The sequence below is a fragment of the Heteronotia binoei genome, chromosome 10, assembly GCF_032191835.1.
Source record: "Heteronotia binoei isolate CCM8104 ecotype False Entrance Well chromosome 10, APGP_CSIRO_Hbin_v1, whole genome shotgun sequence".
NCBI classification, from domain to species: Eukaryota; Metazoa; Chordata; class Lepidosauria; order Squamata; family Gekkonidae; genus Heteronotia; species Heteronotia binoei.
This window is the reverse complement of record NC_083232.1, coordinates 66871115-66887672: the sequence shown is the minus strand read 5'-3', so window position 1 is coordinate 66887672 and position 16558 is coordinate 66871115. Positions and strand designations below refer to the sequence as shown.

The following is a 16558-nucleotide window of genomic DNA, read 5'->3' as shown; positions in this document are numbered from 1 at the left end:
AGGGGGGAGGAAATCATATGTGTATCTCCACAACCCAAAAACAGTTTGTTTCAGACTAATAAATCACATTCTAAGAAACTAAACTAAATGCACATATCCTGGACAGGGGTTAATATTATAAAAGACAGACAAAGCGAAGTTTGAGAGAGCAGAAAACATCTGAGAATTCAGGAGAGACCAAGAACAGTTTCTTCTGGCACTAAGGAGGTAAGACCATGGCCAATTACATTTCTTTTTGCTTGTATTCTAAGCATTTTCTTTTTACCTGTTTCATTGTTTTTTATTTCACTTGGTTTTTTTCATACACTTTAAAGCCATTTTTGTCACTTACATGATATTTGTTATTGATATATAAATAATATTAAAATTGCTTACATTTAATGGAAAAACCTGGGTGTCAGAAAACAGAAAATGGCACAAAAATTAAGACCCGTGATTGAGTTACAGAAAACACATTAAAAGGAAATAGGGGTCCCAACCCTCCCGCCCTGGCGGGGGACCCCCGGATTTCCACCCTCTTCTCCCGCTCCCCCCAAAAATGGAAGCGGGGGGAGAAGGGGGAAACCGCAACCCTACCCCAAGCCATTCCTCAGGAAATGGTGCGGGAGGGAGCCCCTCTCGCTCCTCCCGAGGAGATCCTACCGCCAGGCACAGGCTGTGCCTCGAGCGAGCACGGCCCGGGCACCTGCTGGCTAGCTCCTCCCCCCCTCCATGCCCTGCTGCGCTCCAAGGCCCCACCGGCCACAAAGGGCAACCCCCCCTTTCCTTCCCCCCAGGCCAGCCGGAGGGGCGCTCAGGAGCCCGCTGGCCTCTCGATCAAGAAGGCCCCAAAAGGCAAGGAGGGAAGGGGATGGGAGGGAGGGAGCCTTCACGGTGGGGGCGGGGGAAGCCAACGTGCAGGAGCTCTGGACCAGAGAAGGGCAGCACACAAACACGCACGGCCCAGCAGGAGCGCCCCTGCCCAGCGCGCCGCCAAAGAGGCAGTCCCTTTCTCTCCTCCCAAGGAGTCCCTGCCAGTTTGGTGTAGTAGTTAAGTGTGCGGATCTCTTAAGTGTAAGGGTCTCTGTTGTGGGGGAGGAAGGGAAAGGCGATTGTGAGCTGCTTTGAGACTCTTCGGAGTGGAGCGCAGCCAGCCACGGGAGAGGGCGACTCCCACTTCTCCTCAAGACCAGCCGGAGGGGGGCACTCTGGAGGGCGAACCCAAATGGCAAAGAGGGCAGGGGACGGGAGGGAGGGAGCTGTCGGGGTGGGGGGAAGGCAAAGGCGCCAGAGCTCGGGAGAAGCGCAGCAGCCCCTGTCCTAGCGCGCTCCCAACCCCTTCCCTGGGCAGCCCCCCTCTCCTTCTGAGAAGACCCTACCTCTTCCTTGCTGGCAGCACAGCTGGCTGGCTGGATCCTGACGCCCCCTCCCCAAGACTCCACCCCAAAGGTCTCCGACGGCCTGCCCTTGAATGTTGCCAAGCCCAGCCAGGCAGGTGATTGGCCCCGCTCCCCTTCGCCCACTCCCTTCCCTTCCCTCCCTCCCCTGGAAACTAAACAATCTTTTCTGCCTCTTGAAAGACTCTTCTACATATTAAGAACGCCTGGATTTTCTTAGTGACCTTCCTTGGGGAGTCCAAAAGAAGGTTTTGTCTGTGGGTGCAAAGTTACCATGATAACACCAAATTCATAAAAAGAAAAACCATATTTAAAATGTAAGGTGATGAATATGGAAAGGGGGGGAAGGGAAGTTTGCAAAATGTTGCTAACTACAAGGCAAATCATAGAGAATTGAACCACGGGTATCTGGGGCTCAGGGGGGGCTGTTTTTTGAGGTAGAGGCACAAAATTTTTAGTATAGCATCTAGTGCCTCTCCCCAAAATAACCCCCAAGTTTCAAAAAGATTGGACCAGCGGGTCCAATTCTATGAGCCTCAAAAGAAGGTGCCGCTATCCTTCATTATTTCCTATGGAAGGGAGGAATTGAAAAAGTGTGCCGTCCCTTTAAATGCGAGGGCCAAAACTCCCTTTGGAGTTCAATTATGTTTGTCACAGCCTTGATCTTGGCTCCACCCCTAATGTCTCCTGGCTCCACCCCCAAAGTCTCCTGGCTCCACCCCCAAAGTCCCCAGATATTTCTTAAATTGGACTTGGCAACCCTAAAAGGAAACAATGACTTTTACGTCAGAACAGTAGGCCTCTGAAATTCAGTAGCATCCCTAGTTAGTGTGGAGTCCTAGGCTGTGTTCAGATGGGCAGTTTGACCCAATGTCATTGCTGTTCCCTTGCAGAATTAAAGTGCGAAATCAAACAGCAACATCTGCCTCCCATTCCGCAGTCACAAAGCAGAGTTATTAGGCACCGTGAAAGTCCAGTCTACAGATAACAGCGCTTTAACCCCATGTTCATGAATGTCTGAACTTTGATGCTGTGAAATGAAGCCAGTTGGAAAGTTAGTTGGGAACTGAAGACAGATTGAAATATGTGTGCGTAAGAACATAAGCACATACACACCCATAACATTTTTAAACAACCAACCAGACAGCAGCATTAATCTGGATGACTGAATGCAAAGTGAGCACACAGTGACGCCACCTCAGGATGTGCTGTCTGATTAAACCTTCTTGCTACAACTTTAAAAGGTAAAGGTAGTTCCCTGTGCAAGCACTGAGTTGTTACCAACCCATGGGGTGACATCACATCATGACTTTTTCTTGGCAGACTTTTTATGGAGTGGTTTGCCATTGCCTTCCCTAGTCATCTATACTTTACCCCCAGTAAGCTGGGAACTCATTTTACCAACCTCAGAAGGATGGAAGGCTGAGTCAACCTAGCTTCTGCTGGGATCAAACTCAGGTCATGAGCAATGTTCCCTCTAAGCTGTGGAGTCTTGTGAGCAGAAATTCTACTTTGTGAGCTACAGGCATTAAAGTTGTGAGTTACTGCATAAATTACTTTGCTCTGGGGCCATTTTTTGTGAGCTAAGACAAAAATGTGTGAGCTCACACTAACTCAGCTTAGAGGGAACACTGGTCATGAGCAAAGCTTGGACTGCAGTACTGCAGCTTACCACTTTGCACCATGGGACTCTTTTGCTACAACTTAAACTGGTGCAATTAGATGCCAAGTCTATAGTCTGACTGCATCCCTAGAGTTTTTCTCCCATTTACTTTCTTCTCTTTGTTCTCTCTCTCATCTACCCTCTCCAACACAGACTTTCATTTTGACAGACCATTAGAGTAACACACCAAAAAGTTTTCTAAAATATTTTCATATAGTTATAAAACCAAAAATAATTCATAAAAGTACATGAACAAATCAAGCCTTCTTGTAACAGAAAATGCACTGCATTACACATGTGGATGGAAGAACCTTCCTAACATGCTCAATGCTACCCCCCTCTACTAAAGAATGCCCCAATGGGGAGCTGGCATGTTGCTTTTGACTTCATTAGGGCTTTTTTTTGTAGAAAAAGCCCAGCAGGAACTCATTTGCATATTAGGCCACAAAATCCTGATTTCACCATTGTTTCCCACAGGGCTTTTTTTGTAGAAAAAGCCTTGCAGTAACTCATTTGCATATTAGGCCACACCCTCTGATGCCAAGCCAGCCGGAACTGCATTCCTGTGTGTTCCTGTCCCCCCAAAAGCCCTGGATTTCACTGAAGTGTGTTGTAGCATTGATTCCACCTTTAAGATCCATAACAATGGCCTATCTGTTGCCTTTTAAAGAACAGGTGATATTGACTGTAAATGTATATATTCCTCCTTACTCTTTGCCCTTTTATCACAAGCACAGTTAGCATGATTTGGAAAATTACATCTTTGAACGTGAGGTCAAATATCCCAAAGCACAACTAATATTGTTAAGGGACTTAAATGCTTGCAGTGGTAATATTAGTTTTAGGGTTAGGAGAAATTACTATGGTGCTGACTTCTATAACAGTAAGAGGATTCACCAGAATGCCACCAATATCTGATATCTGAGATATATATATATATATATATATATTTGTATCCTGCCCTCCCCTTATGGACTCTTCTATTGTTCTGCCAGTTTATAGGAAGGAGGAATATATTGACCCAGCTAACTATATGCTAGTAAGTCTGCTGGATGCGATAGGAAAACAACGCAAGACATCTTCTACTGAAGCTGGGGGGATGGGTAAATGAAACTGAGGAACTATGAAGAAATGCGGACAAACACCTGCCCTATCCATGTGGCTCAGTTTCAAGATAAACTGATTTAACTGATTTAGCCATGCCCACCAAGAAGACACAGTATCCCTGGAATTTTAGAGATGAGCATGAAAACCTAGAAGAGAGATAGAGTTTACAGCAATTCCTACAGCTACCCGACACCAAGACGCAGAAAAAATCTATCTGAAAAAACATTTTTCTCCCACCATGAGTCATAGTGGCAGTAGGCAATGAAAGCTGTTGGTGGGTGGTTTCCCACCATAGCAAGAGGTCTGACAGCACTAATATGAATCCCAGAACTACCTTGACATTTTTGCATATGTGACCAAACTCTGAGCAATGCTGGGGCCTACCTAGCTCTGTTAAAGTATGTTCTCTTTCATGAAACTTCTGAAACTGATGTTGAGAGCCACCATCAGTGATGTAAACCTGAAGTCATAATTGATATATGCCCAGACTCAAAACAACTCACAATCGTTGAGAATAGTTTAACTGCTTATCTGAATAACAAATTTATCCCCCATCCTCACTGACTTGAAAACTGATCAGTGATTAGAACTAGGTCTACCACTATGTCTTTTTGTATGAATAAGCTAGTATTTCGTCTGCTTTTGTATTATTACTAAAGAATCCATATTTTAGAATAGCTAGGCTCTGACCTGGATAGTCCAAGCTAGCCTGATCTTGTCAGATCTCAGAAGTTAAACAGGGTCAACCCTGGTCCATATTTGGATGCCAGACTACCATGCAGGGGCAGGCAATGTTAAACCACCTCTGAACGTCTCTGGCTTTGAAAACCCCTTGAGGTCACCGTAAGTCGGCTGCAACTGAACAGCAAATAACCAAAACAAAACAAAAAAGGAGGGGGGGGGAGCATTACTTCACCATTGTTGTTAATTTAAAAAATCATGCAGCCTGTACACATATGGATGCCCCTGAATTAAAAATATCACAAGAAGAAAAACTGTGGCCCGCATCTGGGAAACCTGATTTCAACCCTTTGATCAAGACTTATTCTGTCACCTTGGCCAAATCACTTGGTTTCCATTCCTCTTCTGCAAAATTGCAATAACAGTGATCTGTCTCACAGACTAAGTGCAAACACATACACATACAAAGGCAATAGAGTATGATGCACATTAAATGAGTGCTATATAAGTACCAAAAATTTAATAGGTAGTAGTAGTAAATGAATAGAGGTTAAGAGCTCCTGAAAACTAGAGGCACTTGTGATAGCCAGCGTTGCATGGTAGATGAACCATCAATAGCTCAGATGCAGAACTTCCATTCCCCAACATTCTATATAACATTAAATGCCAGTAAATTATTATTTTGTTTGCTCATTTTAGATAGAATATTCATATATTATGTGCCTAGTAATGCTAGTGGAACAATCACTGTGACTGCTTACCCTACAAACTCCACCATGCAAATAACACAGTTGAATTCAATTAGCATTTTGTTTTTATGTTTTAATTAACCATTTTATTTTCTCCACCATTTTCCTCTACTTTTGTCTTCTCACAGCATGTTACAAGGAAATGAACTTGTTATACACAGCAGTGTCCTCAAAAATGTTCTGCAAAGAAGCTGTGAAGTTTAGATTACGAAGGCCACAATCCCCAGTTGGCTTGTTCTGAAGTAGTACTATTCACTTCATTATAGAATAATTCATGGGAGAATGTAGACTAACCAAATCTGTAAGAATACACAAAACTATTATACCCCACCCCAGCTTTTCCTGCTGTTGAGCTAATCTCAAGTCAGGCACTCAGAAATATGTAAAGATGTAAATAAATACGTAAAAAGCAAAATAAAAAGTTTACGGGAGAAAGGGCAGTGGGAAAGATATGCACTTTTCCTGTGGTCCTCTCCATATTCTTTTTTAAAGATATGCACATACTTTCAGACGTTCCTTATGAAAAGTAATAACGTAACACTGAAAATATCAGGGCTTTTCTTCTGGAGAAAAAGGTGCCAGAACTCTCAAGAAGGAAATGAAGAAGAAACACTTGGGTGCCCCTCATGAACTTTTAAACATTTTGTGAATATTTTGTTTCTACAAAGAGGTTCCACAACTCTGTTCTGTCACCTTCCCCCTGGAAAAAAAGCCCTGGAAAAGATTAACAAGACTGCTTTGGAAAGCAACCATAACCAAACAGTCTCTAGAATCTTATCCTATTTCCTGCTCAAAATAAAGGCATTCTACATCCAAGACTACTTTTTAAAAGAACTTGACAAAAGTTAATAAACATTTTGTACAAGCAACATGGAAAGCAGCCCCAAATGGTTTTTATTACTAAGGGAACTTATTATTTGGTTTCTATCCTGATGCTAAACAACTAAAAACAACAATATATAAAATATCATTCAAATCAATTAAAATTTCAAAAAAGGAAGGGCAATCATTCCAAACAACAGCAGGTTTCTCTATAATTTATTTAAGTCTGGAATAAAAATTTCATTTCCCAAATGCTCAGTAGAATAATACAGTCTTCAATAACCTCCTCTAAATGAGCAATCACACCAACATTCAGCACTGGAGGCATGTACCAGCAAACTTAAAGAGTTATTCATCCAGTTTATTATGAATAGAGTCCAAACTCCAACAAATTCAAGCACAACTCACAATGAATTCCTCCTAGCACTATGATATCCAGCTACTGCAACTTCTCTTGTCCTTTCTCAGAAGAATACCTATGGTCCAGTCTTTCTGTGAAGCCTTATTTCCATACAGCTGTCTTGAATGCTGCTGTACTGGAAGCATCGCAGGCACCAGGAATCTTGATGAACATAATTCTCCAGAGCACTCAAGCATTATGATCAGGCTCCCTGGTAACTACACTTCCCAGGGAGGCCAGTACTGATGTTTCAGTATTCCAGATGCCAGTTAAGGGCCTGGCAGACAAGAATCCCACATGGCTTCCCTATTACTGTTACAACTGCCAGGCAAGCTTTCAGGGCAAGAAACTGTAGAAACTATTTAGGTGCTATTTGCTACTGACAGTGTGAAAAGAAAATTAAACAACCCCTTTGTGCAAAGTCCATTCCGATTCAAGCTGAAGGACTGTGTCTATAAATAAAACTGAGAATGGAGGTTTTCCTAACCTACTAAGAAGGTTCTCTAACAGGAACTCCAGCACACAGGATACTAGCTGATGGTTTAAGGTTGCCAACCTCCAGGTGACATCTGGGGATCTCCCACTATCACCAACTGATTTGCTGATGACTAAGATAAGTTTCCCTGGAGAAAATGACAGTGTTGGAGGGTGGACTATATGGCACTATACCCTACTGAGGTCCCTACCTTCCTCAAATCCTGCCCTCCTCCCCAGGCTCCACCCCCAAAATCTCCAGATATTTCCGAACCCAGGGCTGGCAACCCTACTACAACAGGCTACCAGATATACTTGTGCTCAAGGCTTTTTTTTTTTTGCAGCAGGAACTCCTTTGCATATTAAGCTACGCCCCTGATGTAGCCAATCCTCCAAGAGCTTATAGGACTCTTCCTACAGAGCCTATTGTAAGCTCTTGGAGGACTGGCTATATCAGGGGAGTGTAGCCTAATATGCAAAGGCGTTCCTGCTCCAAAATAATTAAAAAAAAGCCCTGCTTGTGCTAACCTGACTATGACAAAATCTGAAACAGAGTCTGATGACCAAATAAGTTCAAATAGAAAAAGCCATTATCTGGGTTAGGACCGTTAAAGAGCAAATCTTGCTAGGACCATTAAAGAGCAAAAGCAGAATTTTGAGTTGTACCTGGAACAAGCTAGTAGCCAGGGTGGATTTTTCAGTACCACTATTGCATGCTTGTTGTCCTGCTGAACCAACCTAACTGGGCAGTTTTCAAAGGCATTCTCACATAGACTATGCTAAAATACATTAAATTCAACCTGGAGGATACCAGGTTTCTCAATAAGTAACGGATGCTCAAAATAATTTTTGGTCTCTAGCAGTGGTGCTGGGTTTAGAAGCACACTTGGATTGCACATGTGTCATCTGCGTATAACAAGATGGGTATGTACAGACAGCCCAATTTTGGGGGATGGCAGTCTACTTCTGCTACTTTGGGAGCCAAATCACTGAGGAATAGATTGAATAAAAAAGGAGCAAGCATACATCCTTATTTAACTCCCTTATTGAAGGGAATTTTAGATGTTAGTTCCCCAGTAGTTGAGGTTTTGATTTGGCAAGTGGTGGAGGAATGCAGAGTTATGATTAATTTGAGAAGTAATCAATGCCCAGTTGATGCAGTTTAATCCTTAGTCACTCTCTTATCTACAGAGTCGAATGCCCCTTAAAGATCAAAAAAAGCTGCATAAAGTATATTTGTCATCCAAGTGTGCTAGAGTGATACAATGATCTACAGTAGATTTACCTTTACTAAGGTGGGCATTCGATGAAATTGCTGAGCAGACAGGTTAAAACGGATAAAAGGAAGTACTTCTTCACCCAAAGGGTGATTAACTTGTGGAATTCACTGCCACAGGAGGTGGTGGCGGCCACAAGTATAGCCACCTTCAAGAGGGGTTTAGATAAAAATATGGAGCACAGGTCCATCAGTGGCTATTAGCCACAGTGTGTATGTATATATAATTTTTTTTGCCACTGTGTGACACAGAGTGTTGGACTGGATGGGCTGTTGGCCTGATCCAACATGGCTTCTCTTATAAACCCGATTTGTTCAGGGCCTAAGACTCTTTGCTGAGACATCCAAGAAGTTAATTTATTCATTTATTTTATTCAATTTATATCCTGCCCTCCCGGCGAAAGCAGGCTCAGGGTGGCTTACACATTCATGTAAATGTATGAAATATAAAATCACATCAAGACATTAAAACATAAAAAATCAAACAATTTAGTTAATAGATGCTTGGCATATAGTTTGGCTATAATGGAAAGAAGGCTGATTGACCTGTAATTAGAAGGAACTGTACAGTCACCTTTCTTGTAGATTGGGATTGCACATGTGAGGCATATAACCCTATCAACAAGAGAACAAACCATGATTTGATCCCACCGTTAAAATGAAGTATTCTGCAAACCAACTTCATAGCATCCTATGTTGTATTTCAGAACACCCAACTCTGCATACAGTGACTCAGATTTAAGTCCCACTTAACTCAATGAAACCTATTCCAAATTAAGCTAGCACTGGGACAGAAATCATAGAGTTTTTCCACACCAGGTTTTTGCTGCAGCTTGGCTTCTTAATTGAACTAGTTTTTTCCATCCTTTACACACAGTATCCTTTGTGTCCTGGGTCTCCTGCCCCCTCCCTCCCGAGTTTTTCCTGAGAAACCAAGCAAACAACACTGTGTGTAAAGAAGGGGGAAATCCTATGCAGTTAGAAAGCTGAGCTGCAGCAAAAAACCCAGTGCAGAAAAACCCTTTGTTTAACATTGAAATAAACATTTTGACTAACCTGGATTTATGTAAGTCAGTTACAAATTCCTGTAAAGTAAGCAAAAGGTGAAAGCAAGGGAAGGGAAGGGAAGGGAGGAAGTGAGAAAGGGAGAAAGAAAGGGAGAAAGAAAGGGAGAAAGAAAGGGAGAAAGAAAGAAAGAAAGAAAGAAAGAAAGAAAGAAAGAAAGAAAGAAAGAAAGAAAGAAAGAAAGAAAGAAAGGGAGAAAGAAAGAAAGAAAGAAAGAAAGAAAGAAAGGGAGGAAGGAAGAAAGAAAGAAAGAAAGAAAGAAAGAGAGAGAGAGAGAGAGAAAGGAAGAAAGAAAGAAAGAAAGAAAGAAAGAAAGAAAGAAAGAAAGAAAGAAAGAAAGAAAGAAAGAAAGAAAGAAAGAAAGAAAGAAAGAAAGAAAGAAAGAAAGAAAGAAAGAAAGAAACTACATTCATCTAAATATGTTTATGGTATTTTCTGCTGGCTCTGATGTTGGAAGCAATCTATTCTAGGTAGTACAAAAGCTTTCCCCATGGTTAATTACACAAATTAAGATATAAATCTAGCTAAAAGATGAAATGTTGTGATTAGCCTGCCTAGTCCCTACCATGAAACTCAATGAGACACCTGCCTCGGGTGGCAGTCTTTGGGAGCAAAGAAAAGGATGGCAAATTGTCAATTATTTAATTACTAGGGGAAAGAGAATTTGGAGTTTTTACATCAAATGTCTAAATGTGTTCACACCAATTCCAGTGGTTACATGCCATCCATTAAACCTAATGAAAGCTTCAAAACTAAAGCAGCTAAGTGTTCACAAAATAAGATTTAAGTAACATTTTTCTATAAAGGAAGAAGTTATTAGATTTATATCCCGCTCTCCACTCCGAAGAGTCTCAGAGCGGCTCACAATCTCCTTTACCTTCCTCCCCCACAACAGATACCCTGTGAGGTGGGTGGGGCTGGAGAGGGCTCTCACAGCAGCTGCCCTTTCAAGGACAACCTCTGCCAGAGCTATGGCTGACCCAAGGCCATCTCAGCAGGTGCAAGTGGAGGAGTGGGGAATCAAACCTGGTTCTCCCAGATAAGAGTCCGCACACTTAACCACTACACCAAACTGGCTCTCTAAGGAAGCATTACAGTCAACCATCACCTTTTTATTCACTCTTTTTCCAAATGATATTTCCTTGCCAGATCCCTCAGCTGTACGCACAACTAGCATCCCAAGCCTAAAGCTCAATATTTTCTCATATAGTTTCTTCCAGCACCTTTGCAATGTCAGAAACTAGGCTGCTGCAACTATACTGCAGATACTAAATATTCCACCATTTCAGGCCAATGGGAAGAAATTCCAGAACTGTGTTGAACCACTTGTGATAAAGTGCAACGTTTTAAAAACTAGATACACATTTGTGAAAGAACTTTATATTTAAGTGGCAGAAAATCAAAAAGCTGAAACACTGCAAAAATATAAATTGTGGATGCATTATTAGGGGCATGTACACTTCTTAAATTTTGTAGTTCATTTTAAACAGAAAAAACCAACATTTCCTTGTTTTCATTACTAGCTGAATTAGTTTTGATCATTACATCTGTTCCCTCATCCCGATTCACTGAAAAGGTGAAGGGTTATTACCTTTAAAGCCCTGTATCACTGAAGACCTGTTTACGTTAGGGACCATCTCTTCCCACATGTTCCTCAGAGGGTACTTAGATCCGAAATGCAAAATCTATTAGTGATCTCCGGGCCGAGGGAGGCAAGATTGACGTCTACCAGAGAGAGGGCCTTCTCAATTGCTGCCCCCTATTGGTGGAACCAGCTGCTGGAGGAAGTTAAGGCCTTGCGGGACCTTGCCCTGTTCCGCAAGGCCTGTAAGACAACATTATACTGGCTAGCCTTCAACTGATTAAGAAATTCTGAATGCCATTGGAAATGAAATAAAATCAAATGATATTAGCACCTGACTGTTTTAATGTTTTAATTTAATTCTAATTATGATGTAATTATGTGTTAAAATGTTATTGTGATTTTACTGGTTGTCAGCTGCCTTGAGCCTGCTTGGTGGGGAGGGTGGGATATAAACTAATAAACCATAAACTGAAAAACACCAACTGGATTAAAGTGTCTGGGATTGTATCCTTCATCCATTGGATCCTGCCAAATTTCAGGTGGATAGCAGAAGAGATGCTAGTTTTGTAAGTAATTTTTTTGTGCTTGTCCAGTGGGCAAAACTTCAGGCATGACCCAAACACGATAGGGTCTTTGGGTACATTTTTACAAGGCCAGGGCTGAAAACTTAATGTGGTCAACTTTTGTCATTATGAGATAAAACATGAAAACAGTAGAACTCTTTTCTCCATTTCCTTCCACATAACTGAGAAAGTGAGCTGTGACTCACAAAAACTCAGTTAGGGTTGTCAGATTTCCCCACCCACTGGCATGGGATGGGGATAGGGTTCCTGATCCTGGTTGGAAAATCATGGAGAGCTGGGGATGGAGCCTGAGGAGGACCTCAGTGGAGTACAATGCCACAGAGTCTACCCTTCAAAGCACCCATTTCCTGCAGGGGGACTGATCTTTGTAACCTGCAGATGAGCTGTAGTTCTGGGGGATTTCCAGGTCCCTCCTAGAGGCTGGCATCCTTAGCTCAGATTGAAATAACGCTGTTAGTCTGTAAGCTGCCACTGGGCTTTTGTTTTACTTTAGAACTAAAAGGAAATTTTATTTCACAAAAGATAAGACTGGGAATTGTGGAGGTCCAAGTTACAAGTCTGTACCAGATCTAGTGAAATTATGATTGGGCCCTGAACCTGCAAGGCAGACAAAAGGGCAGAGGGATATATTTTGGCACCCAAAGAAAGACAAAGTGGGCACAGTGTTTGCATTTATCAGACGAGATTTAGTGTTTTATGGGAAATGAACAATGCAATAATAATGGCTAGTGGCAGTTGCTGTAACTGTGTGTGCAATATTGCAAGCAATAAACAACACGGAAACTACATGCTGTATGTAAGAATGGGCACAAACTACATTTTTGCAGTTTTGGTTCATGGCTGAACCATGAACTGGGAGGTTGGTTTACAAACTGTATCACTTCATATTAGTTCATGAACCCTGCTTTCTGCTCCCTACCACTTTCCCCAGGGAGCAGAAAGCAGGGTTTCTCCACAAAAAGAGGCAGGGATCATTAATGAAGAGTTAAACACCTGACTCCAGCCTGCCACCAGCAGGTGCCTACCACATGTGCGGGAGGCCTGCCAGCAGTCCTGAGTGACTCTGCCCACACCCAGCTGGGGTCAGGTCTTTCACTCTCATGGACTTGGACAAGGCATGGGCAGGGCCCTCTGCCACTTTGTGCAGGGAGCAGAAAGCAGTGGGGAAATCTCTGCTTTCTGCTCTTCACTTACCACCACAAACTGCCTTTAAATCTGTGGAAGTTTGTGGTGGCTCTTCAGTTCGCAAACTTCAGTTCGCGAACCACAACCCAGCCAAAGTGCATCATGAATTTTCATCTGTAAACTGGTTCATGCCCATCCCTAGGTGTGAATTTTAAAACATTAACAGTTTTATTTGTGTGCCCTGCAACTCGTCACAGCAACACATATACATGCCTAGACACTGCAGTAAGAGAGAGAAAAAAGGAATTCTTCAAATATTATCAAACAGGCTCAGTCTCAAACAATCTAGAAGTCACATTTTCATAGCTACTAATAATAGCAAAGCAACATGTAGAAGAACCTGTAAAGGCACTGTCATTCAATGAGAAACACTTGGCATGGGCAAAAGGAAAGAATGACACTTCAACTGCTCATATGGAATCTCGAAAACCCTGGTCAAGTAAGTGAGACAGTGTAATGACTTCTCTCTTATCCTCCTGCTAAACTCATACACAGCAAGGTGCCAGAAAGTGCCCAGTACTAATGGCCCTTTTTGGAATTTAGCAACTGTTGTTGTAATTTAATTCAGAAGACTTACAGTAGCAATATTAAACAAGATGGAATATTTAGTTCCTATTTTCATTAGTTAACATCTAAATACACATTCCTCCAAACTATCTATCCATCTGCCTGCCTGCCTGTCTGTGATCCTATGAATAAATTGTTTATGTTTTTAAAATAACAAAGATTAACACTCCTTGGCATAACAAATCTCACTCCTGATCAATTTATACAAAGGGCTTAAAATGATGTAATCCAAATCCTATTTAAATGGGTAGCAATTTACAGTGCAGTCAGCAATATTTGGGTCTTGATAGCATCAGGCAGACGTCAGTTAGGTTCCACTGGCATTTAAGCAAAAAAAAAAATAGATCTATATTTTTAAATTATCTATTTTTACATTAAGAACTGAATGATACATGCCTTCAAGACTCAGACTGTCAGCAAAAGATCCCTTTAGGCATATGCACAACCTTTCACATGCACCTTGGGATTTGTCCTCCATATTTTTCAGTTCCTAGCAATTCTGAATGCTGCATACAAAGCTGTTCCTGAAATTTCTCTGAGTCTGAGAATTTTGCTGCCTTCAGAAGAGGGCAACCAAAAGTCCCACACCAAATGAAGGGGTTCACATAGAGACTTTTGGGCTTCAGTTTTTAGCATGCTCCTAACACAGACTGTTTAATGGTACAGCAGTTTTAGCAAAATGCTTTTGAATCTGAAGCACTCTGATAAATTTTGCATACTGGAATCATTGGTTAGACAAAACACGCACTGCAGAGAGTCATTTCTCTTTATTTATTAAAGCATCTATACAGTTCCTACCCTCATGGTTCAAGGGAACTTACAATATATTTTTTTAAAAAAATGCCAGTTAAAACCCAAATAAATTTCTAGAAAGGATTTTTGGAAGGCAATTCTTACTGGATACAAGGATGAGTGCATTCCTGCCCCCATTTCATTATTAAATCATTCCTGCACTTCACTCAAAGTTGTATTTCACACAGCCTTAATTTAACTAGGAGAACTGCTACAATTCCAAATATTCATAAGTTGCCAGGGCTGATTCATTTCTGTCACTTTGTATCTTTTCCCTCATTGCCACAACTAACACACACACATGCACTGATGCTGCAAAAGAGTAAATCCTGATGTGATCGTACCTATTACTGTGTAAGATTGCTTTTGTGTGTTGGTTTAATGAACACCACATAAGCAAACAAAACAAAGAAACAAACAGCTTGTACATACATCACACTAAGGTGTTTTTTTCTGCAATGCTTTATCAATGTGAATGTGGATATCAGAAAAGTGGTGGGACCCGGCTTCCTCTAGGGTTGCCAATTCCCAGTTGGGGGTACAATCTAGAAAGAATCATGGAAAAGGTCAAAACCCATAAACAAAGCTGTGAAAAATAACTACAAAAGTATATTAACCATTTACAAAAAAAATTGTAATGAACCCAGCCATATACAATGTTCAATGCATAAGCCAATGATCACTATAAACACCTAGTAGTAATTTACATCCAATATGAGATAAGACTATTGGCACAAGCACTTTCCTTGGAGCCTTCAATTAGGCATGAGTTTTCTCTTTGAAATGTAAAAGAAGATAAGGACTTCTGCGCATTTTGAATAATGCAAATGACTACTGTTTACAGTGATCAATGACTTATGTATTGAACACTATATATTGTAGTATATAGTTAGGTTCATTACAAATTCTTTGGTGAATGATTAATATACTTTTCTTGTTATTTTTCACGGCTTTATTTACAAGTTTTAATCCCTAGTTGGGAGCAGGGGATCCCCTGGTTTGGAGGCCCTCCCCCCACTTCAGAGTTATCAAAAAGGGAGGGAGGGGTTGAATGTCTACAGGGCAGTCTATTATACCCTATGAAGACTTGATCTGTGGGTATCTGGGGCTCAGGGGGCTCTTTTTGTTTTTTAGGTAGAGGCACCAAATTTTCAGCACAACATCTGGTAACTCTCCTCATACCCCCCCCCCACAGGTTTCAAAAAGATTGGACTGGGAGTCCAATTCTATGAGCCTAAAAATAAGGTACCCCCATCCTCTATTATTTCCAATGAAGGAAAGGCATTTAAAAGGAGTGTGGCCCTTTTAAATGTGATGGCCAGAACTCCCTTTGGAGTTCAATCATGTCTGGCATAACCTTGCTCCTGGCTCCACCTGCAAAGTTCCCTAATATTTCCAGACCTGGTAGACTTGGCAACTACTACACTATACTTGAACTTAGCTAAAAGGCCAAGAAGCCTTCTTCAGACCTGGCAACCCTATTCCTACCAAACTACCTGGCATAAAGACCTTAGTAAACACTCTCTGATGCTCAATGGGGAAAGACTTCAGGCTCTTCCATCTACACCTTGAGGTCCATCCCTATACAATCCATCAAAATTCTCCTTACATCCTCCAAGCTTTCGCACATGAACATCACAATGCCTCCTCTATGCTAGAAGCATTGAGACAAGAGGGGCATTTTTTTCCACAACTGGTGGATTTGCGACTTAATAACACTATTCTGGCATGATGTCTTTTCTGAAAATAAATGGATAACTGGCTACACACTCCCTAAAGACCATATCCTCATTCTACTAAATCTCTGGCATAAACCACACATTCTCCTCCATCTGAATAGACCTTCTTATCTGCTGTTGACTGCTGCTAAGAATGTTATAGCAACTCATTGGAGAGATGAACATGCTCTGTCAGTTCATTAGTGGTACCTAAAAATTTTATTTCAGACAAAACCTCAGACTGGGTTATCCAACACGAAAACAGTGCCTAGTCTCACAGTTTTGATGGAGACGTAGTCTCCACTAGTTGATGAGGAATCTGGTAACTTTGCTCACCAAGACCCCTTATGCCTTATTAACCACCATTCTCTACATCGGGGTGGCCAACGGTAGCTCTCCAGATGTTTTTTGCCTACAACTCCCATCAGCCCCAGCCAGAATGGCCAATGGCTGGGGCTGATGGGAGTTGACGGCAAAAACATCTGGAGAGCTACCACTGGCCACCCCTGCATTA

At 41.7% G+C, this 16558-nt stretch overlaps 1 protein-coding gene across 6 annotated transcripts in view; it reads right to left on the bottom strand.

The window, feature by feature from the left end:
• Nucleotides 1-16558, bottom strand: part of RBMS3 (RNA binding motif single stranded interacting protein 3) — a 1175542-nt gene that overhangs the window by 406338 nt on the left and 752646 nt on the right. The gene's annotated exons all lie outside the window — the stretch shown is intronic.